The following is a 23,775-nucleotide window of genomic DNA, read 5'->3' as shown; positions in this document are numbered from 1 at the left end:
GGAAGTCCCCACTGTCACTCCCACCCACCTAACTCGAGACCCAAACAGCCCACTACATGGAGATGCAGCTGGGTCAACAAACTTTTCCCCTGGGAGGCAAACAGTGTGAATCTATCAGCCACCTTGAGTTTCATCATTTCCATCCTAAGAGCTCAGGCTCCAAGGGTTGGAACTTAGATTGGGAGGGAGATGGAGAAAGGAAAGGAAAGAGAAGAGGAGGGAAGGAGGACATTCACACAGGCCAATCTCACCACCTCTTCTCCCAGCCCCCACACACAGCCTTCCTCTTTAATGGCATCAAAGCCACGACGGGCTGCCCCCACTGATGAGGGCCCTAAGCCTCAGTGTCAGGGACATGCAGAGCAGGGATTCATTATCTTGGACCCTGTGCTGGTTCCCAAGAGAGGCTGTAACAAAGGATCACAAACAGGGTGGCTTAAAACAACAGAAAATTATTCTGTCACAGCTCTGGAGGCTTGAAGTCCAAAATGAAGATGTCTGTAGGGATACACTTCCTCTGAGACTCTGGACAGAATCCTTCCTCGCCTCTTCCAGCTTCTGGTGGTGCTCAGCCATCGTTGGCATGACTTGGCTTGCAAGCACATCACCGCAGTCTCCGCCTCTGGCATCATGTGGTGTTCTCCCTGAGACTCTGGCTCCACACAGGATTCTCCTTTTGTCATAAGGACACCAGTCACGTTGGATGAGAGCCCACCCTAATGATCTCATCTGAACTTGATTACATCTGCAAAGACTCTATCTCCAAATAAGGTCACATTCCCAAGTACCAGAGCACTGTGGACTTCAACGTACCATTTAGGATGACACAGTTCTACCCGTAGCTGCCCCTTTATTCCTTCCCCCTCCGGGGCTTGTGGCAATAACTAAGGAGCAACTGCACATCTTTCCCAGAAAAGATAAGCATGTCATTCCCAAGCTAGTCACCCTCAGTGAATCTGGAAGGCAAAGCAAGGGGATACCCTGTCTTCTGGTCCTTCTAGAATATATAATAACATGCTGACTCACCGGTGGCTGTGGGATTGGGAATTTCTCTGTTAAATCGTCCTGTGCTCACCCTGACTGACAGCTTCGCAACCCAGGGAATCCTATGGAAGCTGCAGTCAGGCCCTGGTTACATAAGCCCCCTCCCCTCAGAGCCCAGATTTCGTCATCTGTAAAGTCTAAAGAGACTCCTGGTGTCTGATGGTGACTATAAAGGGGGTACATCTGGCCCACATCAACTCCACATCTGAATCCCCAATTAATACACAGCCATTCAGCAAGTGTCGCTTGAGATCTACAGGAAGGCTCGTTAGAGAGCCTGAAGCACCTCCCTGGGGACAGCGCGTATCTCAGGATGCAGATTCTGAATTGAGATCATAACGAAGCTCCTGCTCTTCTCCTCCCAGGAGCCCGTGCTTTGTATTCACACAGAATATCTGGACACCCACGCAGACACCACTAACATACATACGCATGAGAAATCGTGGTGGGTGAGAGCCAAATGCAGCACAGTGTCTGAATTACAGAAGAGGTGGAATCACTCAGCAACCAGTGTCCTCTTGGCTTCAGTCTGGCAACTGCATAGAAGCTAAATAGCTTCCCCTACAGAAGGAAGGGAAAGAATCTATAGCCCAGCAGGACAGAGATGGGAACAACACACAGTTAGGGGCCCTTGAGGGTCAGCAGGGCCATCCAAGAACCACAGCCACAGGCCACAGCATATCGAGCAGTCAGCCATGAGCCAGTTCAGCAGGGCCCTGCTGGGGGCTGGGGGGTGAGAGGATGAGTCCAAACTCTCCAAGGAATTATGTGCCCCAACCCCGAGAGGACTAGGCAGAGAATCAGGACCCAATCACGCGGCTCAGTCATGCTAGGGCAGGACTCCCGGCCCAGCCTGGAAGCCCATACCCTGCAAAGGATCTGATGGGGAAGACGTTGACTGAATGAGAGGGTCGGGAGGACAGACAGGAAGTGAGAGAAGTGGGAATTCAGTGACCAAGGACAAGCCATGTGATGGGTGAGACAGTATTTGACTTGGGGGGCTCTGGAGACTCAGGGTTCCCCCTGGCAGGTGAACCATCAGGCCCCTGAGTAGCAACTACAACCCCGCCCCCACTGCCATTCCTCACCTGGGTCAAGCAGGCTGGACCCCACAGGGCTGGAGGGCAGATAGACTACACTGTGCATATGACACAGTGTGCACGGGTCCCCTGCTCTCCTCTGCCCCACCCGTCTTCCCCTTACCCCATCTGTTGGTGAAAAGGCAGTGTCATCAGAGAACAAGATCGGGGCTCAGCCTTTACTGGGCAAATAATACTGAGCAAATTATTTAACCAGACTAAGTTGCTATATCTTCATCTGTAAAATGGGAAAGTAATAGTATCTGCTTCCCAGAACCGCTGGGAAGACTAAGTGAGATAATGCATGTAAGTAACATAAGGGTGGACATGGTACCTGACATACAATAAGCCCTAATAGATACATATCCCATAGCCCTTATAGAAAATGAGAATAAAGGGAACACGGTCTGCAGGACAGAACCCAGAGTCAGTCTTGAAATCCCTCAACCTGGCAGATTCCATGCACCAACAGCACTTGGAGCCCCCGAAGGCACTGCTTTGTGTCTAGAAATGAAACAGCAAACAGAGGCCTCTTTTTCCAGCTCAGAGGAGCCTGCTCATCCTCATACTAGTAGCTCTGGAAAAGGTGCTCTCTTACTGCCTCACGAAACATGTCCCCAACTAATTAACAGTCTGGCTGCTGAATAATACAAATGAATTTACTTACAAAACAGAGACCCTCAGAAAACAAATTTATTATGGTTGCCAAGGGGAAGAATGAGGGGAAGCAATGGTTAGGGAGTTTGCGATGGACATGTACACACTGCTATATGTAAAATGAATACCCAAAAGGATCTACCTTATAGCACATGGAACTCTGCTTAATGTTATGTGGCAGCCTGGATTGGAGGGAGGTTTAGGGGAAAATGATACATGTATATGTACGTCTGAGTTCCTTTGCGGTTCACCTGAAACTATCACATTGTTTGTTAATTGGCTATACCCCAATACAAAAAAGGTTTTTTAAAAATGTGATGCATATGTATATTACCATATGTGAACTAGATCACCAGTCCAGGTCTGATGCATGAGACAGGGTGTTCAGGGCCAGAGCACTGGAATGACCCTGAGGGATGGGATGGGAAGGGAGGTGGGAGGGGGGTTCAGGATGGGGAACACATGTATACCCATGGCTGATTCATGTCAATGTATGGCAAAAACCACTAAAATATTGTAAAGTAATTAGCCTCCAATTTAAATTAATTAATTTTTAAAATGTGATATATATAAACATGGAATATATATGTATATGTATACAAAAATATATGTGTGTATATATGTATACATAAATATATATGTATATTAAAATGGAATATTATTTAGCCTTTAAAATAATAATAATATATTTTTAAAAACAGTCTGGCTGCTACCCTGGGTGACTGATGGCTGCCCCTCCTCTCCCTGGGAGGCTGGGGATGTCTCAGGAAGATTGCCCACACCCCCTCCACCACCCACCTCACTCATTGAAAACACAAGATGCTGAAGGGTGTGCGTCCCCCTTACAGAGCTCAGACAGCTCAGAGGCATGGCCTGGCCTCACTGTGGTCTGACGAAAGAACATCCGTTGGTATAAGGCAGACCCTCATGACTGTCCTGATAAACTCAGAACCACTCAACTGGCTTCCCCCTAGATAACTTTGCTAACTCTGCTAGGAAGAGAGCAGAGAAGCAAGGAGAGATTAACAGCCTTTTCTTCTTAAATGAAGATGCCTAACTAAAACCTTTGTCTTTGCCATCAGCCCATCCCAGCTTTCCCCAGGGGCTGGAATCTTTTCACAGGTTCCCCATCCATTTGTCTTGATCAGTGCTGCTGTTGAGCTGTCTCCCTTCCTCCACAGCCCTCTTCCTAGGGATTGCAGGGTGCTATCCAGGGAAGCGACTTGAACATAAGAGCATTTTCCAAGGTGGCCTCTGCTCCCCAGCCTCCAACATCTGTGTGTGTGTGTGTGTGTGTGTGTGTGTGTGTGCTAAGTTGCTTCAGTCATGTCTAACTCTTTGCGACCCCATGGACTGTAGCCCCCCAGACTCCTCTGTCCAAGGGATTCTCCAGGCAAGAATACTGGAATGGCTTGCCATGCCCTCCTCCAGAGGATCCTCCCTACCCAGGGATCAAACCTGCAGCTCCTGCACAGCAGGCAGATTCTTTACCGCTGAGCCACCAGAGAAGTCCCAATGTCTTTATAGTAAATGACTATCCATAGCAACAAATTCTGAAATCTTAAAACAGTTGATAAACGGACACACTTAAAAAGCTGAGTGTGAATTTTATAAACTGCCTGCAATTACTAAAAGGGGTGGGTCTTTTTTATTTAAGAGAAACATTAGTCATGGAATTGTAGCATTTTAAGGCTGCAAACTTTGAGTGCCTACTGCTTGGTTTTATTTACATATTATATTTGGAGGCCCTACCATATTTCAGAAAGGTTTAACATATTCACATCGCAAATGCCTGTCTAAGCAGGGCTGTTTTGTGGATCAGAGGTGGGGCTGTGGGTGTGGAGGGAAGAGCCCTCCAAAGGGAGAGAGAAATCTGGGACTCCAGTTCTCAGCTCTGTAGCTAACTTGAGTGTGACCTGGTTCACTCAGCTCCGTCCATGCTGGTATAGTGAGTGACAGTACAAAGGAGAGGTTGAGTCAGAGATCTTGGCTGCAAGCAACAGAAGGGACTCCAAGCAACAGAAAGGACTCTGGCTGAATTAAGCAGAAGGGAATTTACTGCTCCGATTGCAGGATCAGAATCTGGGGATGTTGGAACACCTGGCTTGGACTAGACTTGCTAGGACCTAAGGTAGCCAAGCCACCAAAACCTAGGCAACACACGTGATACTGATGGCCCAATCAGCAGGAGGCTGCTGTTGCCCCTAACAACCTCCCACCAATCCAACTTAGCCTTGCCAGACATTTGCTCTGGGACTCACTGAAAAAAAATCAGCCCCGAAGGCTGAGCAAAGGTCACAACCCACCGACGCTTAAGGTAGGCACTCCGTGGGAAAAAATTAAGCTCTTTGGACTTTGACTTTTAAAATGAGAGAGTACAGTGACAGACCATGTGAGGAAAGTCATTCTTTGGTGGTGGTTTTACTTCTGGTGGTGGTTCTCCAAGGGTGGTCTCGGACCAGCAACATCAGCATCATCTGAGAATTTTTTAGAAACTGCATTCTCAAGCCCCACCCCAGATCTACTAAATTGGAAACTCTGGGCCGAGGGGCCCAACAATCTGTTTCAACAAGCCCTCCAGGTGACAGTAATACACACCAGTCTGAGTGTAATACACCTCCACCCAACTGCCCTACAAAAAATCCGAAGGCTACTTAAAAGGTTGAATGTCTGCCATCATGTTAAAATAACAGTTGGCCAGTTTTAATGGGTGAAAAGCCAGAGTTTGCAACCAACTGGCAGGTAAACAAAAATAAAATATTGGGGTAAGGGTTTTCTTTAGACAACATTTTTTTCCTACTGATGTGTGACAGTGAGCTTGCTGTGCAAACACAGCTTCGAAACAAATTCGACCCTTCCTTCCAACCACACTGCCATCTCTTCACCTTCCTACAAAAACCCTGGGCCCACCTGTTTCTCAGGCCCCACTCCAACCCCCTCCTGCCTTCCCTCCAATTACAAGACCCAGGAAACAGCCCTTCTAGCACGCAAATCTAAAACCTTCCTGTTCCCTTTCTTCAGACAATGCTAATGAACTGTCAATATCAGAACTGTACATTGAGATACTCAGAAGCAAACAAACTGCCATCCCCTGGCCTTCTGTCACCTCTGCCCTTCAGGCCATAGTGCCTTTCCTGCTCCAGCAGCTGGAAGCTGGCTTAATGGCTTAGAGTCCTCTCAGCTCCAACTAGCCCTTGCCTCTCAGCCAGGTGGAAACTGCGTCTGAAGTCTGAAAGGTTTAGACTGAGCTGGAGGGACACCATGTGGCCATACTTGGTATGACACCCCAAGCCAGGGGCTTCTGTTTCTTCTTTTTTGGCCGGGCCACAGGGCCTTGGGGATCTTAATGAACTTGGGTCCTCAGCAGTAAGAGCGTGAAGGCCTGTCCACTGGACTAGCAGGGGGTTCCCAGGCTTCTGTTCTTTAGGTGATCTTTTTGTAAAGACTACGAAACAATGACCTGAGGATATGTGGTGAAAGTTAAAAAAAAAAAAACTGAACCCACAATCATGTTAATGGGATTATTTTTATTTGTTCTTACTCTTAAATATTTTCTGACAGTTACAACCACAACACCCTCTCCATGAAGCATCCCTTTCTTTTACATGGCTCTCTGATCATCAGTATTTTCCACGCTAATTTGAGGTTTTAGCCACTGTTCTCTTCAGTGACAGTCACTAACATGTTAGTGCAATGAAGTGGAACGAAAAGGCATTCGACCGCTCGGCAGGTGTGTGGCTAAGTGCCCCATTTCGGGAATGACACGGGCAGGGTTTCAAAACCCAGCTCTGCTACTTACTTAGCTGTGTGATCCTGGGCATGTTTCTTAACTTTTCTGTATCTCACGTTCCTCATCTGTGAAATGGGAAGAGGGAAGACTATGACCTACTGAATAGGGCTGCTATGAGAATGAAATAATAATATGTGAGGAGACTCTCAACACAAGACCAGGCCATACTCCCGCTACGAGCATCATTCTTTCTAAATGCGTCCTCATGGGAACCATCACACACAGCTGATGCCCACTGAGGACCTCTCTTGGATGGGAGCCCTGAAACTGCAAGTCTAAGCATGTTTCATAGCTGGAAAAACGTAAAATGAGGCAGCTGAGATTTCAGAGACTAGGACCTTGGGACAGGCAAATGGGATTCGGGGGCAGGTCCCCTGTCCCCACTCCTCAGCATCACTATCAAGCAGTGTGTCCCTGGTCCCCACTCTTGCCAGTTGCAGCAGGCCCCAGATTCCTCACCTACAAGCCAAAAAAGGAGCTTAGCTACAACTGCCTTCTTCTAAAACACAACGTGCTCAAAAATGTGGCTACAAACTTAGGATTCTCTCCAGGACACAGTACCTCACGAGGTCCTTGAGATGCAGTCAAGGTCAGCTTGACTTGTAACTGCCTAAAATCTGCCGTGTACTCTGCCAGAAGTTTCTCTACAGGAAACCGTCTTGCTGCCAAGTGAGGCCCAATGAACAAAAGAAAACAGGGAAGAAAAACTCAGAGACTCCCTAGAAGAGGATGTAAGGGAACTCTTCCTCAATGATACCCTCCAGAGAGCCAGACACCCACCTGCAGAACGAGTCTTCATGAGACCCTCTGCTGTGTCAGGCCAGGGGACAGAAGATAAATGGGGCCGTTCCTCTGTCCTCAAGGCCTCAACTTTTTGTCAGAGGCAGGCTTAGGGAGAGACATAGACACATAGAGCAACAACTCTGATAGTTTCATAAGTTATAACACAGGGCTGTTCAAGGTGCAGTGGAAACAGAAGTGAGCCATTAATTCTGCCCTGAGCAGTCAGGGAAGGCTTCACTAAGAAGACCTTTTTTTTTTTTTTTTTTTTAATTGGAGGCTAATTACTTTACAATATTGTAGTAGTTTTTGCCATACATTGACATGAATCCACCACGGGTGTACATGTGTTCCCCATCCTGAACCCCCCTCCCACCTCTCTCCCCATCCCATCGCTCAGGGTCATCCCAGTGCACCAGCCGTGAGCACCCTGTCTCATGCATCGAACCTGGACTGGCAATCTGTTTCACATATGATAATATACATGTTTCAATGCCATTCTCCCAAATCATCCACCCTCACCTTCTCCCACAGAAGACTTCTTTTAAAGGAGGATCAGATTACAGGTGAGACTCCAACAGGGCTGGATCCACTAGAAAGCTGTTTATTGTAAATCACACAATTACCCCTGAACTAGGACAGGGCCTTGGGCTAGTGTGGAGGGAAGGGATGCACCAGAACTAGCCGAGGATGCAGGGAGGTGGGGAGCAAGCTAAAACATAGATTTCCAAGCCCTGCCCCGAAGACCCAGACCCAGTAGGCTTAAAGAGGGGCCCAAGACTGAATATTTAGCGAGCCCCTCCCCCAGGATAACGCTACTGCAGGTGAGTCACTTTCCCACCACTCTCGTTAGCCCCACAGCCATCCGGGTCACATCCTGGTCACCCTTCCTTCTTATGGATTCTGTGGCTTCTGCCTGGGAGGTTCCTCCCCTTCTGCTCCCCCTTGACTGTCTTCTCTTTCAAGACCCAACAGCTCAAAAACACAGATAAGGGGACTTCCCTATGGTCCAGTGATTAAGAATCTGCCTACCAATGCAGGGGACACAAGTTTGATCCCTAGTCCAGGAAGATTTCACATGCCGTGGGGCAACTAAGCCAGTGAGCCACAACTACTGAAGTCTGCGTGCCTAGAACCCAAGCTCCGTAACAAAGGAAACCACTGCAATGAGAAGCCTCCACACTGCAACCAGAGAAAAGCCCCCAACCCAGCACAACTAGAGAAAGCCCAAGGGCGGCAATGAAGACTCAGCACAGCCAAAAATGAAATAAATAAATAAAATTTTAAAATATATATATATACTGATAGGTAAACCCTTTCAGATTTCAGAGTATAATCTTGTGCCAGGCACCAAGTTAGTTCTTTACATAGATGATTTCATTCAATCCTCAAAACAACCCTATAGAATAGGTCTCCTAATAAACCCCATTTTCCAGATGAGGAAACTGAGGCACAGAGCAGTTAAGTAACTGGACCCTGGTTGTACTGCTGGGGCTTGTGCTTCATCTGTATCCCCCACTAGACTGCTCACAAGATGTGGCTGAGGCTGTGTCTCTGAAGCCCTAGAGCCTGGGGCAGTGCCCAGCACAGTTGCTCAGTAAATGTTTGTCGAGCAAATAAAAGAATAAACAAACACCGCCTCCTTCCATCTGTGACCCTCAGCCAGCACCCAGGCAATGAATCTGCCCGCTCCCACTGCCACCTCCAGGAAGTACTCAGCAATCAGGGCATAATCCGCCCTGTTGTTGACCAAGTGACTCCGCAAACCAAGGAACATGACTTCCTGGACTGCTGAGCCTTTTTATTTGGCGATACCAGAGAGGGAGCAGAGAAGGCAATGGCCCCCCACTCCAGTACTCTTGCCTGGAAAATCCCATGGACCGAGAAGCCTGGTAAGCTGCAGTCCATGGGGTCACTGAGGGTCAGGCACGACTGAGCGACTTCACTTTCACTTTTTTCTTTCATGCATTGGAGAAGGCAATGGCAACCCACTCTAGTGTTCTTGCCTGGAGAATCCCAGGGACGGGGGAGCCTGGTGGGCTGCTGTCTATGGGGTCGCACAGAGTCGGACACGACTAAAGTGACTTAGCAGAGAGGGAGTGCTCTCTGTCTCAACTGCAGACAGGCCTCCTCAAAGTCTCCTCCTCCTCCTCCTCAGGGCTGCCTGCCAAGCCTCTGCCTCGCAGCTGCCTCCCCTCCCGCTCTGGCTCGGTCTCTTCACCCCACCTGCCTTTCTGCTCCCCTCCCAGCATTCTTCCCTCTCCCTTCCCCCTTTATCCTCCTCCGACTTCTCTCTAGGTTTTCCTGCCTCTTTCCTTCTCTCCCTTCCCCACCTCACTCCCTCTCTGCAGCTAGCTCTCTTTCTGTTGATTTGTGTGTGCTGTGCGTGCGTGCGTGCATGTGTGTGTCTGCTGGTCTCTCTCTGTTTCCCTGTCTTTCTGTTTCTCTCTCTGTCTCTGTCTCTCTGCCTTTCTCTCTCTCCTCTCTTCTCCCCACTTCTTCCCTTCTTCTTCTTCTCCCCAGCCTTCACTGTCGCTCTCCCTCCCGGAACCCAGCATCACTTCCTCTCTGGCCTCTCCCCAACTCCCGGAAGGAGGTCAGTTGGCTGCCCTGGTTCCCTCCTCTCTGCATCAGAGCCTCAAGGCCTAGGGGCCTCTGGGCCCTTCCCGCCAGCCTCCCCGCTTGTATCCCTTAGGCTTCTTTCTCCTCTGAGTCCTCATTAAAGGCTTCTCCCGCCAAATCCTGCCCCACCTCCCTCCTGAGGGCTGCCTCCTCAGGTTGCTGGGGACTGTTCTCCCCGACCTGCCCAGCAGCTCTGTCTCCCCAGCTCCCTGCAGTGGTAGGAGGATCTTATTCCTCAGGCTGGGCCTCAGGTCCTGCCAGTGTAGGCCCGGGCGCCTCCACTGGCCCCCTCTGCTGCCTTCAGACAAACTGCAGAAATCCTGGAGCAGAGCCAAAGGGGCCGGTCCCTGCTTGGAGGCCACCCAACTGAGAAGCCAAGGGGCCTCCATATGGAGTGCAGCCACCCTACAAGCTCTGCCGTCAACTCCAGTACTTTGAGCCACAGCCTTAGGCCCTCCCCGGGCCTATAGGGCCTAACTGGCTCCACAGGGGCTGGGCCATCCGAGAAGGCCAGGAGCTGCAGGGAGTTCAGGACTGTTCTGCCCTCACCAGATGCCTGCAGAAGCCTTTGTTTCCAGGGCAGAAGCTGTCAGAAGACTCCAAACAGGCTCATGGGTGATAGTGGGGTCCTCTGGGGCTTAGCCAGTAAGCATAAAGCTAGGGCTGCAGGGGAAGAGGAGAGCTCAAGGAGCCCCTACCCCAGATCTCCAGGCAGCTCCCTCCATTCCCGTCTTCAGTAAACATTTAATTTAGAGCCCAGTGTGTGCCAGGTACTGGGTGCCAGAGATAAGCAGAACGGTTGTCCCTGCCCTATATGGGCTGGTGAGAGAGAAAAACAACTAAACGGCAAATACAATGTGATAAATGAACTCATAAAAATGGATAATTAGGAAAGGAAACATTGAGCACGTTATGAGCAATGACCAAATGCTGTAAATTGGCAAAAGCATTTTATGGTATCTTATTTCAATCCTCATCTGCACAAAAGGTTTCATCTCCATTTTGCAGATGAGGAAACTGAGGCTCAGTTAGATAACTTAACTGCACAGCCAACAAATAGCAAAGCTGCCTAACTGACCCCAAAGTACTGCTCCCTTCTGATATAAAACACTAAGGACAAATAGAGAGGTGAGGGGGGTTGGGGTATAAGTGGACAGAGTGGGTACGAAGGCTTCACAGAGAAGGTGAAGCCAGCTGGGTGTTTGAAAGGTGAATAGGAGCTCCCCTGGCAGCCAAAGAACACAAGGGCAACGCAGACCAACAAATGCTGTGTCCAATCTCCTTTGATTTCTTGCAAATTTTTTCTGTAATGAATTTTTTCCCAAGCTATTCAAACTCCAACAACATTTGTTTACTAAGTACCTATAAATGTAGCAAGCACTTTTAAAAATTTAAGTATAGTTGATTTACAATATTATATTAGTTTCAGGTGTACAACACAGTGGTTTCGTATTTTTGTAAATTATACTCTATTTAAAGTTATTATAAAATAGTGATTGTTTTCCCTGAGTAGTACAATATATCCTGGTAGCTTATTTATTGTATATACAGTAGTTTGCACCTTTTAATCCCCTACCCTTACCTAACCCCTCTCCTCTTCCCCTCCCTATTGATAGCCACCAGTTTATTTTCTGTGAGTCTGTTTTTGTTATGTTATATTCATTCTCTGTTTTTTAGACTCCACATGTAAGTGATAACATCCAGTATGTCTTTCAGCATAATCCCCTATGGGCAGAATTTCTTTTTATGGCTGAGTAGTATTCCATTGTATATGTACAGCACATCTTTATTCGTTCATCTGTTGATGGACACTTAGGTTGCTTTCGCATTTTTGCTGCTGTATATCATGCTGCTATGAACATTAGGGTGCATGTGTCTTTTCAAATTAGTATTTTTGTTTTCTTCAGATAAATACCCAGCAGTGAATTGCTGGATCATACGACAGTTCATATGTTTTCCGTAATGTTTTCTGTAGTGGCTGTAGCAATTTACATTTCCACCAACAGTATACAAATGTTCCTTTTTCTCTACAACCTTGCTAACACTTGGTATTTGTATACTTTTTTCATGATAGCTCCTTCTGACCAATGTGAAGTGATATCTAATTCTGGTTTTGAGTTATATTTCTCTGGGGATTAGTGGCATTGAGCATCTTTTCATGTGGCTATTGGCCATCTGTATATCTTCTTTCAAAAAATGTCTATCAGGTCTTCTGCTCATTTTTAAATTGGGTTGTTTGGTTTTTTGATATTGAGTTGTATAAACTGTTTCTATATTTTGGAAATTAACTCCTTATCAGTTACTTTATTTGCAAATGTTTTCTCCCAAGCAGTAGGTTGTCTTTATTTTGTTGATGATTTGCTCTGCTGTGCTAAAGCTTTTAAGTTTAATCAAGTCACACTTGTTTATTTTTATTTTTGCTTCCTTTGCCTTAGGAAACAGATCCAAAAGAGTTGTTGCTACAATTTATGTCAGAGAGTGTTCTGCCCCATATTGTCTTACAGGAATTTTATGATGTCCATTCTTATGTTTACATCTTTAATTCATTTTGAATTTATTTTTGTATATGGTGTGAGAAAATGTTCTCATTTCACTCCATTACATATAGCTGTCTAGATTTCCCAGCACCACTTATTTAAGAGACAGTCTTTTCTCCTTTGTATAATCTCTCCTCTTTTGTCAAAGATTAATTGACCCTAAGCGTGTAGATTTCTCTATGGGCTCTCTGTTCTGTCCCGTTGATCTCTGTGTCTTTTTTGTGCCCGTACCATAATGTTTTGATGACTGTAGTTTTGTTAGCATAATCTGAAGTCAGGGAGTGTGTGATATGTCCAGCTTTGTTCTTTTTTCTCAAGATTTTTTTGGCTATTCAGGGTCTTCTGTGGGTCCATACAAATTTTAGGATTATTTATTGGTTTGAGTTCTGTGAAAATTGTCATGGATATTTTGATAGGGGTAGCATTAAATCTGTATATTGCTTTGGGTGGTATGCCCATTTTAACAATATTAATCCTTCCAGACCATTTAATGAACTTTTAAAATCTAAATTTCTGGCCACTAAAATTTGCAAAAAACGTAATTTTCAATTCAGAAATTTCCTTAGGATCCTAACATGACTGAGCTCATTAAAAAAAAAAAAAAGCAATTAGCATTTAGCAGTAATTTTAAAGTCAAGTTTAAAGAGGAAAAGAAAATCACTCATAAAGCCACCATCCTAACACAGCTTTTTCAGTCATTCTGTTTGCTTCCAATTCTTGTTCATAAATGTGTAACCATTTAACATGAGCAGTATGGAAGACAGCTTATTAATTTTCTTCATTAGTATGGCCAAGCACATGTGAGTCTTTGATGAGATTTACAAATATCCTCTAAGTGGCTGCTTGTTTATTAGCAGAGTTTCTTAAACTATCTGAGTCAGCATTTTTGTGTAGAAGAAACAATTTATTATCTCTGTAGAAGTTATTCATTTCTTGTTTTACAAAGAAGACATAGCCAGTACATGTGCACCTGCTTAAGGGAACTCTCTTCACAGAGGAGACTGAGTCCTTAGCTGGTGACCCAGCTTCCTTCTTGCTCCCCAAAGCTTATGCTACTGTCAGGCAACCATGCCTCCAAGTGTTCTTAGAACACACCAAGCACACTCCCATCTCTAGGGCTTTGCTCTTACCCTTCCCCCTGCCTCCATTATTTTTCTTCTTCTCCCTGCCTTCTCCAAATCTTTTCATTCTTTAGGATCCAAATGAAGTCCCCGTTTGTCAATAAAGCTTTTTCAGAACCCTCAGGGATTTTTCCTACCTCTGAGCCCTTCCACTTTTAACAATCAACACCACTTATTGCTTTATACTGTTGTATCATTTACAGACACGCTCCATCTTCTAAATTTGACGACTATAAAGGCAAGGACTAAATCTGATTTCTCCTCCCCTGCCTTCTGCCCACAGCTGACAGTTTGCAAATGTGTGTGGATTATAATGATGCTGTTCATATGTGTTACAAAACTCTAGCTTTCTAGCCAGAAAAAAACAGTGTGAATTTGAAGTCAGAATGAGCCAGATTCAAATCCTTAGTATATCTATTTACTAATGATAGGACCTTGAAAAATCTTCTAAAACCTCTCTGAGCTGTAGTTTTTTCATCTGTAAAATGGGGGCAATAATAGAGGTATTGGCTGCGATTCATGGGATCGCAAAGAGTCGGATACAACTGAGCGACTGAACTGAACTGAGTGAGGTAATGGTTAACACAGTATACAAAGTGCTTAGTATATCACCAGCATTCAGTAAATACTGAATGCATAGTTGACACTATTCTTTTCTCCTACTAATAGTAATGAAAAATAACAATAAGACTAGAGTTTGCAAACAAATTCCAAAGAGCATTAGTTTAATCAAAGTCATTATCTACCAATATCATGAAATTGTCCATCAAAGAATTTCACATTAAAAACTCCTGACAACTGAGTGGTTTTAGGGACTTTGCACTTGAGTTGAGTTCTGAGATTTTACTGCTGCTGCTGCTGCTTATAAGTCGCTTTAGTCGCGTCCGACTCTGTGCGACCCCATAGATGGCAACCCACCAGGCTCCCCCATCCCTGGGATTCTCCAGGCAAGAACACTGGAGTGGGTTGCCATTTCCTTCTCCAATGCATGAAAGTGAAGTAAAAGTGAGATTTTACTATCCAGTGCCAAATGTCTGTGACCACCACCCCCAGAGTTACCAAAAATACTCTAATTTGAACAGTTGTTACATTGTTTCCATATTTTTAAAAGACTGTGCAGTTCAGTTCAGTTCAGTCACTCAGTCGTGTCTGACTCTTTGCGACCCCATGAATCCCAGCATGCCAGGGCTCCCTGTCCATTACCAACTCCCGGAGTTCACTCAGACTCACGTCCATCGAGTCAGTGATGCCATCCAGCCATCTCATCCTCTGTCATCCCCTTCTCCTGCCCCCAATCCCTCCCAGCATCAGAGTCTTTTCCAATGAGTCAACTCTTCACATGAGGTGGCCAAAGTACTGGAGTTTCAGCTTTAGCATCATTCCTTCCAAAGAACACACAGGACTGATCTCCTTTAGAATGGACTGGTTGGACAGTCAACATCCAAACATGACCACTGGAAAAACCATAGCCTTGACTAGATGGACCTTTGTTGGCAAAGTCATGTCTCTGCTTTTGAATATGCTATCTAGGTTGGTCATAACTTTCCTTCCAAGGAGTAAGTGTCTTTTAATTTTATGGCTGCAATCACCATCTGCAGTGATTTTGGAACCCCAAAAAATAAAGTCTGACACTGTTTCCACTGTTTCCCCATCTATTTCCCATGAAGTGATGGGACCAGATGCCATGATCTTAGTTTTCTGAATGTTGAGCTTTAAGCCAACTTTTTCACTCTTCTCTTTCACTTTCATCAAGAGGCTTTTTAGTTCCTCTTCACTTTCTGCCATAAGGGTGGTGTCATCTGCATATCTGAGGTTATTGACATTTCTCCCGGCAATCTTGATTCCAGCTTGTGCTTCTTCCAGCCCAGCGTTTCTCATGATGTACTCTGTATATAAGTTAAATAAGCAGGGTGACAATATACAGTCTTGATGTACTCCTTTTCCTAAGACTCTGCAAACTAACTCCATTTCCTAGAATGTTAGAACTTAGAGTCATCCTAGGGACTGCCCCTTATTCTACAGACAAGGAAACAGTACTCCTCACAGAGTCCCTTGGCAGGTAGGTGACAGAGCCAGAATTTTGAACCCCAATATCCCAATCTCTAATTCAAAACTCAGCATTCACCATGTCATTCTGACTCCTTGGAGAAAGAGAAACTCCAAGAGACTTGTACCCCATACACAGGGACATTGGGATTTGATCTCAGAGTGTATTTATTTGCATGAGCTCCACTAAGTGGGTGGAGCTCCTCTAAGCTACAGTGGGTGGTTTTAATTATTCCATTTTCTGATAGAATCGTTCATGCACAAAGATGCTAAACACTTGCTATAATACACATCTTCTCTCAAGTGTTCCTGCTTGGCATTTAAATCCAGCCTCTATGCTGGAGTTTTGAGTAACCTCACTGCTTTAAAAGGTAGGTCTGGGAATAGTAAAGAGTCACCAACCCTCCTGGGATTCATACGTAGAGTCACTTCTGTGTATGGACGCAAGCAGGAGGAAAAAGTCTGCATAGAATCATGCCATGCTCCTGGCATATTGTGAGTCCAAATAAGTGGTCTTTCATTGCTACAGTTTCACCGAGGAGGAAAGCAAGGAAGGAAAATGGTGTTTGTTGAGTGAATGACTGATTACCAATGGCGTAACTCAGCAATCACTCACAGCACCATCACTCACGCCTAAGCAATTAAAATTTCACAGACACAAACATCACCCTGACAGGGCAGAGCTTGGCTCTTATATCAGTGTTCTGGGGCTCTCTCAAGTGACAGATTGTAGAAGTTCCTGGCGTGGAGATCTCACAATAAAATTTACCCAGTGGTGCATCTTGCTGGAATCAAGTTTAACAGTCATCATGGCCCTATAAAAATGCTGGACAGGGAGGGGCCATCCATGAGCAGACACATGTCTCGATTCATGAGGAAGCCCCATCAAAGCTGAAAGTGAAAGTTGTTCAGTCATGACCGACTCTTTGTGACCCCAGGGACTATACAGTCCATGGAATTCTCCACTGGAGTGGGTAGCCTTTCCCTTCTCTAGGGGATCTTCCCAACTCAGGGATTGAATCCAAGTCTCCTGCATTGCGGGCGGCTTCTTTACCAGCTGAGCCACCAGGGAAGCCCAAGAATACTGGAGTGGGTAGCCTATCCTTTCTCCAGGGGATCTTCCCGACCCAGGAATAAAACCAGGGTCTCCTGCATTGCAGGTGGACTCTTTACCAACTGAGCTATCAGGGAAGCCCAAAGCTGAGGCCCGAGCTAAATCCAGCTATAGCTCCCTTTTGCTCTTCATCTCCTATGAAATCAGTTATAACTCTTATCCAGGGAATCAAGCAGATCTGCTTCTGGCTCGGTGTGACTCCATCAAGTCTAACCCTGGCCTCATCCCCATACATATGGCCTCAGAGCCTTTCACTCATGATTTGTGGTCTACACACATGATGATAATCCTGAGTGCCCTGCTCTAGACTGGCTGACACCACAGGGTCCAGAACCCACCATGTCATCCCCTCTAGAAACAGTGACGTGTGCCATCTCCCCCACCCGCCAGGCTAACTCTCCAGGTCTATAAGCATTGCATCTGCAAATGCAGAGAATTCCAGATGGGCCCACTGAGCACTTCTTGTGTACCAGGGACTTAGCTGACTGTTTGATGGGCATTATCTTATTTTACTCTCCTGAGCCAAATGAGGAATACTTTATTATATCAATTTTCTATGTGAGGAAATGGAAGTCAACAATCAAGTAACTAGTCTGAGGTCACATAGCAAACCAGGGACAGAGTTAGGATTAGGACCCAAATCCTACGCTCATAGCCTCTGTACTCTATAGCAGCCTCTGTCACCTCATCCTTCATTGCTGAAGGAAAGCGCTGCACACATATGCGTGAAGACCAGACAAGCAGGATGGCTAGGACTGCCCCTAGCCTAGCCTCACTCATGCATCCATTCATCCCTCCAGCAGATGTTGGTAACTACTGTGGGCCAGGTGCTGTGGCAGGAATAAAGAGCACAGCAGTCCTCTCCTTAGCAAGAGGACCTCAAAGACAAACACGGACTTATTTTGGAGACTGCTCAGTCTGCAGCCCACGAGTGTCCACTTTTCCCTCCAGGAGCCATCTTTACGGGGAACTTTAGAACTGGACCTTGTTGACTCTTGAGACCCAGATCCCACAGAGTCCTGAGGGCAAGGCCAAGTGCCACTGCTGTTGATCCCAGGCTAGCTATTTATCCCAGGGGAACCTCAAACCGCACAGTGACCGAAAGCCTCTCCTTCCCACCTGTCTGGAATTGCTCTTTGACTACACCCTTGCATGACTCACCAGGAGCAATATTTTTGGAGCGCTCCCAATTCAAGTGAAAGTAGTTGGTGTTTCTTCAGTTACCAGCTTAACCTGACATAAGAGGGCTGGAAGGTCCTGAACAAGTTCTGCTTGATGGACCCAACACCTGCTAACACTCCTCATGTAGTTAATGATAATGTCTTCCTTCTCATGGGAAACCATCACACCAAGTCAGTGGGCATACTTTCAGAAGACTATGCTTCTTGTAACCAGTGGAACTTGAAATGGGTACAAGATTGCTGCAATAATTTCTCTGTGTCCAAAAATTATATTCACTTCTCCTTTAAATATTCTTCTTAAAGGTAGAGAAAGCCTCCCCTCTGAGGCTGCCTACATCAAACAGAGGAACACTCCAGTTTGTTCCCCAGGGGTGGTAAATAGTACCATCACGTAATAGCCTGATAGTGTTCAGAGGACTCGGGCAAGAGCTGCCGGCAAATGACTTCTGTCTTCACTCCCTAAGACCAGGTGGGCCATTCCAGCCAGGGAAGTCCTAGAATACAAAAACTGCCGGAACAACCCCATTCTGGGTAAAAAGATGCAAACCAACACAGGTCACATCTGAATGCTGCTCGGCAATGCTTTTCATAGAGAATAAAGTAAACAAAGAATATTCCTTTCTCTAGTCTCCAGTTCTTGATGTCCTAAAATAGTCATCTCATTCCTTAATAAAAAGAATGTAGGTCAGCCTAGCCCATAGAAGGTACATTGCTGATACTGGCCACACTCCGAAAAGAGGCCTCTTAGGAGGGTAAACTGTTGGTCAAAAAAGCATTATGTTCACTAATGGGAAAATAGCTTAAGTTTTGCATTTTATTCCTTTTGTGTACCTGTGGTTTTATATTATGCTGATTTATGGCAAAGTGCTCCAGATGGCCTTTGTCCCCACAAAGTGATACAATCTACTCCTCTTTGGCTTACTTGATTCTACCGAAATTCAGTTCCCCACTCAAGACTTGCCGCCTCCAGGAAGTCTGCTCCGACTTGCATCCTGAGAATTTTCCCAGTCTTTGTAGGTTGCTCCCTCTAAATGTTGGTCATAAAGCATTAATGGCCTCATATGATTCCAAATCAGGAAAGGAATAGTCATCTAAGGAAAACATGCCCTTTGCCCACTGAATGAGAAAGCAGATGGAAAATCAAAACTGCCAAATGACTTTTCAAGGACAACTCAACTGTCAATCAGGAGACCTTTCCCAGGAAATTACTAAATGTATACAACTGCACAGAATAGGGTTCTTGTACAAAGTAGCAACAAAATACTGATATTTCTTTTACTTTTCTGCCGGCTATGAAAAAAATTGCTTATGAAAATGTATGTGGTGGTACAGCTTTCCTGGGGAACACATCCACTTCTAAAATTTATCCTAAGGAATTAACTGCAGCTGTACACAGCAGGTGTCCTTTGCTATATTTATGATGAAGCTGAAGCTCCAATGCTTTGGCCACCTGATGCAAAGAACTGACTTACTGGAAAAGACCCTGATACTGGGAAAGACTGAAGCCAGGAGAAGGGGACGACAGAGGATGAGATGGTTGGATGGCATCACCAACTCGATGGACATGAATTTGAGCAAGTTCCGGGAGTCGGGAAGCCTGGCAGGCTGCAGTCCATGGGGTCGCAGAGTCGGACACAACCGAGCCACTGAACTGAACTGAACTGATATTTATGTAATATGGAAAAAATGCTGGGACACATTTGTAAGTAAATTGTGATACATCTATTGGGGAATACTAAGCAATCATTTAAAATCATATATGTATGCTAACTTGTGCCCAACTCTTTGTGAGTCCATGCACTGTAGACAACCAAGCTCCTCTATCCATGGAATTTTCCAGGCAAGAATACTAAAGTGGATCACCATTTCCTTCTCCAAAAATTATGTACAATAACATCTAAAAATACGACAAAATACAATATATTGCTAAATTAAAATTTTTACATAGTATGCATGGTATTATCCCAATTTTGCACATGAAAGAACTTTATGTCATAAACACAAGGAAAAAAAGAAAAATTATTATCCAGGTTTTTTCCCTATATTCTTCAATTTTTCTGCAAGAATGTATTTTTAAAGTAAAGAGAGAAGTTATTTTTTAAAAATATGAGATAGGGGGCACTCTCGGTCCCCCTGCTGATGTCTATGTCAGAAGCTTTCTCTGTCCTTTTTTATACTTTAATAAAACTCTGCTTCACCGAAGGTCTGAAGTGATCAAGCCTGATCTCTGGTCCCGAAGCTAAATCTTTGGAGATCACAAATCTGATATCGTACACCATAAGGTATCATCTTGAGGGCTCATCTGGGATCTTCAGGACAAGCCCAGGCCTGATCCCTCTGGACTACAATGCCCCTAATGGAAGATGGGTCCTACTCAAGTGTAAAGAATCAGACAAAGGGTTAACTGGACTTAGAGTGGATACCAAACTACTTTTTCTTTTTTAAGTTTGATAGAAGCAGACAAAATGTTGAAAGAATTAGAAGATATTTGCTGCGTTGAGAACTTGATTTGTATGTGCTTTCAGCACTGAATCATCCTAGCATGGTATAAGAGAAAGGTGTTGGATTAAAAATAAAATTGATAAGATAAACAATTGTAGTAAGAATTTGGAAAAAGAAAGTCTCTGTCATTGAATACTAATAAAGCTTTAAGCTTTCTGACAGCTGAAAGAAAATATAGTTTCCATGTTTCATAGTGATTATTGGATAAATGTTTATCTTCTAAAGGACACTTGTCTTTATCCTTGAAGTAAACTTGTGAGTTAAGCTCAATGTAACACAAAACGCTTTTTATACTGTAGACTATTCTAAGGGGTCAAAAAGGGAGTGGATGATTTTAAAGTACTGTTTGTCCTGGGCATCAGTTGTTTTCACTATGCAGCATGCGTATAACTTTCTTTTCTGTGCCCCTATTTTCCTCTCTGGAACCCACCCTCATGCTCATGAAGTCCCTGTACAAAGGGCAAGGTGACTAATCCCTAATTCCAGGGATGGGCATGAACTCGGGCCTGATCAATTATAGCATCACAGTCCCTGGCCCATACTAATTGCTTACAGGATAAACTTTGACCTAAACACAGTCAGTGAAATGCAACAAACCTTTTGAGGGACTTCTGAGAGAGAAACACATACTCTTTTCTGCTGCTGCTGCTGCTGTGTCACTTCAGTCGTGTCTGACTCTGTGCGACCCCATAGACGGCAGCCCACCAGGCCTCCCGTCCCTGGGATTCTCCAGGCAAGAACACTGGAGTGGGTTGCCATTTCCTTCTCCAATGCATGAAAGTGAAAAGTGAAAGTGAAGTCGCTCAGTCGTGTCCGACCCTAGCAACCCCATGGACTGCAGCCTACCAGGGTCCTCCGTCCATGGGATTTTCTACTGAACTTAAATGCAGGACAAAAGGCTGCTCAAAACCTTCTTTTCCACTGCTTAGAGTCTGAAGATAAACCCAGTATAGGGACAACCAGTACCAATAAATAGAGTGAGATTTGGTTCTAGTATTAAGCCTCTGGATCAAACTATACCCAAAGATCTGTCTATCCTTGAACTTATTAGTTGCATAAGCCAATAAATTCCCTTTTTATTGCTTAAGCAAGGATAAGTTGAGTTTTTTTTATTTGCAACCAAGAGAGTCCTAAATGACACACTCTCAATCAATTTCCAAATATTCATTTCCAATTCTACAGGGATGGTCAAACACACCCTTTAGAAATTATAAATATACTGCAAAGGGTGAAAAACTCCCCATGAGAGTAATTAAGGGATAAAGAAAGTGTTATTATTCCTATTCAGATATCCGAGACCAAATGTTTTTTTCTTTTTTACATTAATCATCTTCTTTGATTAGAGTTTAGTTTTGATTCAGGAGTTATACTTCTGAATAATAACCCCTTTCTCAGAATGTTGTTATGAAGAATAAATGAGAATAAAAGTTTATGAAAATGCTTAGAACAGTTCCTGACACCCAATGAGTTCCCAAGAAATTTTAGTTTCCTTCCCCTAGAACATTATTGTCAAGAAACAAAATAGACAGACAAGCTATTTGTAAATTATCAAGACCTCCAAGGTCATGCAAAACAATGTTCTTCAAATTTCTTTTGAATTGAAATATGACCAGAGGATATTTGCAAGAAAACATCCATAAAGCAGTGATACTGCTATATATACAAATGATGGGCCAAAGCGCATGCCTTAGGAAAAAGACACCACAGTGGGCACTTTGGCAGAACTGTGGATGCACAGAACTGACTCTGAGCAGAGTTTGTCAGAAGTGAAGCAGGAAAGCCTATGAAGGACTCGGAGCAGGGACATGTTTGATGTTCCAATTCAGATAGCAAGGAGCATGAAAACAGCTCCAGGTATGACTCCAAGGAGAGATATGCCCCAAAACCTGGGATTCTTTTTGGAAATGTTGCAGGTGATCCTAGGAGACTAATGTGGTACAAAGAGCATGTGTTTTAAGTCATAAGAACCTAAACCACAACCTCAGCACCACCACTTACTTGCTAGTGACCATGAGCTATTTCTTTAACTCTCAGGGGTTTTTTTTATCTGTGACATTAGAATAATAGTATGTACTGGTCGTGGCTCCTTTTCTCCAAGATGTGCCAGGCATTAGGGAAGCTCACAGATAACCCGGTTCTCCTGCTCGGTGTATGATGGGTTTGTACTTCTCTATCCCCTTGGAACTTGGATGTGTTCTTGTGGTTTGTTTTGGGAAATTAAATGTGACCCAAAGTGCCTTGTATCTAGTGAGGTGGAAGCTTCAAGAGCCAGAGCATGATTTCCTAGGTCTGCTTCTACCAGATGAGGTGATTCTAGACACAAGATTGGATCTCTATCAGCCTGAATTGCCTGATATCATATGGTATTTGTCTTTCTCTCTGACTTACTTCACTTAGTATGATAATCTCTACGTCCATCCATGTTGCTACAAAGGGCATTATTTCATACTTTTTATGGCTAAGTGGTATTCTGTTGTGTGTGAATATATATACACACATATATATTGTTGTTGTTCAGTCGCTCGGTCATGTCTAACAATTTGCAACCCCATGGACTGCAGCATACCAGGCTTCCCTTCCCTTCACCATCTCCTAGAGCTTGCTCAAACTCAGGTCCATTGAGTCGGTGATGCCATCCAACCATCTCATCCTCTTTTGCCCCCTTCTCCTCCTGCCTTCAACCCAGCATCAGGGTCTTCTCTAATGAGTTGGCTCTCCACTTCAAGTGGCCGAAGTATTGGAGCTTCAGCTTCAGCATCAGTCCTTCCAATGAATATTCAGGATTTATTTCCTTTAGGATTGACTGGTTTGATCTCCTTGCTGTCCAAGGGACTCTCAAGAATCTTCTCCAACACCACAATTCAAAAAGCATCAATTCTTAGGTGCTCAGTCTTCTTTATGGTCCAAATTTCACAACCATACATGACTACAGGAAAAACCATATTTTTGACTCTACAGACCTTTGTTGGCAAAGTAATGTCTCTGCTTTTTAATATGCTATCTAGGTTTGTCACAGCTTTTCTTCCAAGGAGCAAGCGTCTTTTAATTTCATGGCCACAGTCACCATCTGCAGCTCTTTAACATTCATTTGTCAATCTGGACATTTAGGCTGTTTCCAAGTCTTGGCTATTGTAAATAGTGCTTCCAAGAACATAGGAGTGTACATATCTTTTTGGATTATGTTTTTTTTTTCCAGATATATGCCCAGGAGTGGAATTGCTCAATCATATGGCAACTCTATTTTTAAATTTTTGAGGCACCTCTGTACTGTTTTCCATAGTTGCTACATCAGTTTACATTTC

At 44.7% G+C, this 23,775-nt stretch overlaps 1 long non-coding RNA gene across 2 annotated transcripts in view; it reads left to right on the top strand.

Annotated features, from left to right (window-relative positions):
• Positions 1-5,018: 5,018 nt before the first annotated feature.
• The window catches only part of LOC138990954 (uncharacterized), a 29,774-nt gene continuing 11,017 nt past the window's right edge, over positions 5,019-23,775 (top strand). Inside the window, exon 1 of one of the 2 annotated variants that reach the window (XR_011466980.1) lies at positions 5,019-5,097. This is a non-coding gene — a long non-coding RNA (uncharacterized lncRNA). Of the gene's footprint in view, positions 5,098-9,042; positions 9,243-23,775 lie in introns of those variants that run through there. The other variant, XR_011466979.1, reaches the window with a different exon arrangement.

The sequence above is a fragment of the Bos mutus genome, chromosome 15 (assembly GCF_027580195.1).
Source record: "Bos mutus isolate GX-2022 chromosome 15, NWIPB_WYAK_1.1, whole genome shotgun sequence".
Taxonomy (NCBI): Eukaryota; Metazoa; Chordata; class Mammalia; order Artiodactyla; family Bovidae; genus Bos; species Bos mutus.
The sequence above is the reverse complement of the archived record's forward strand: the minus strand, read 5'-3'. Positions and strand labels throughout refer to the sequence as shown.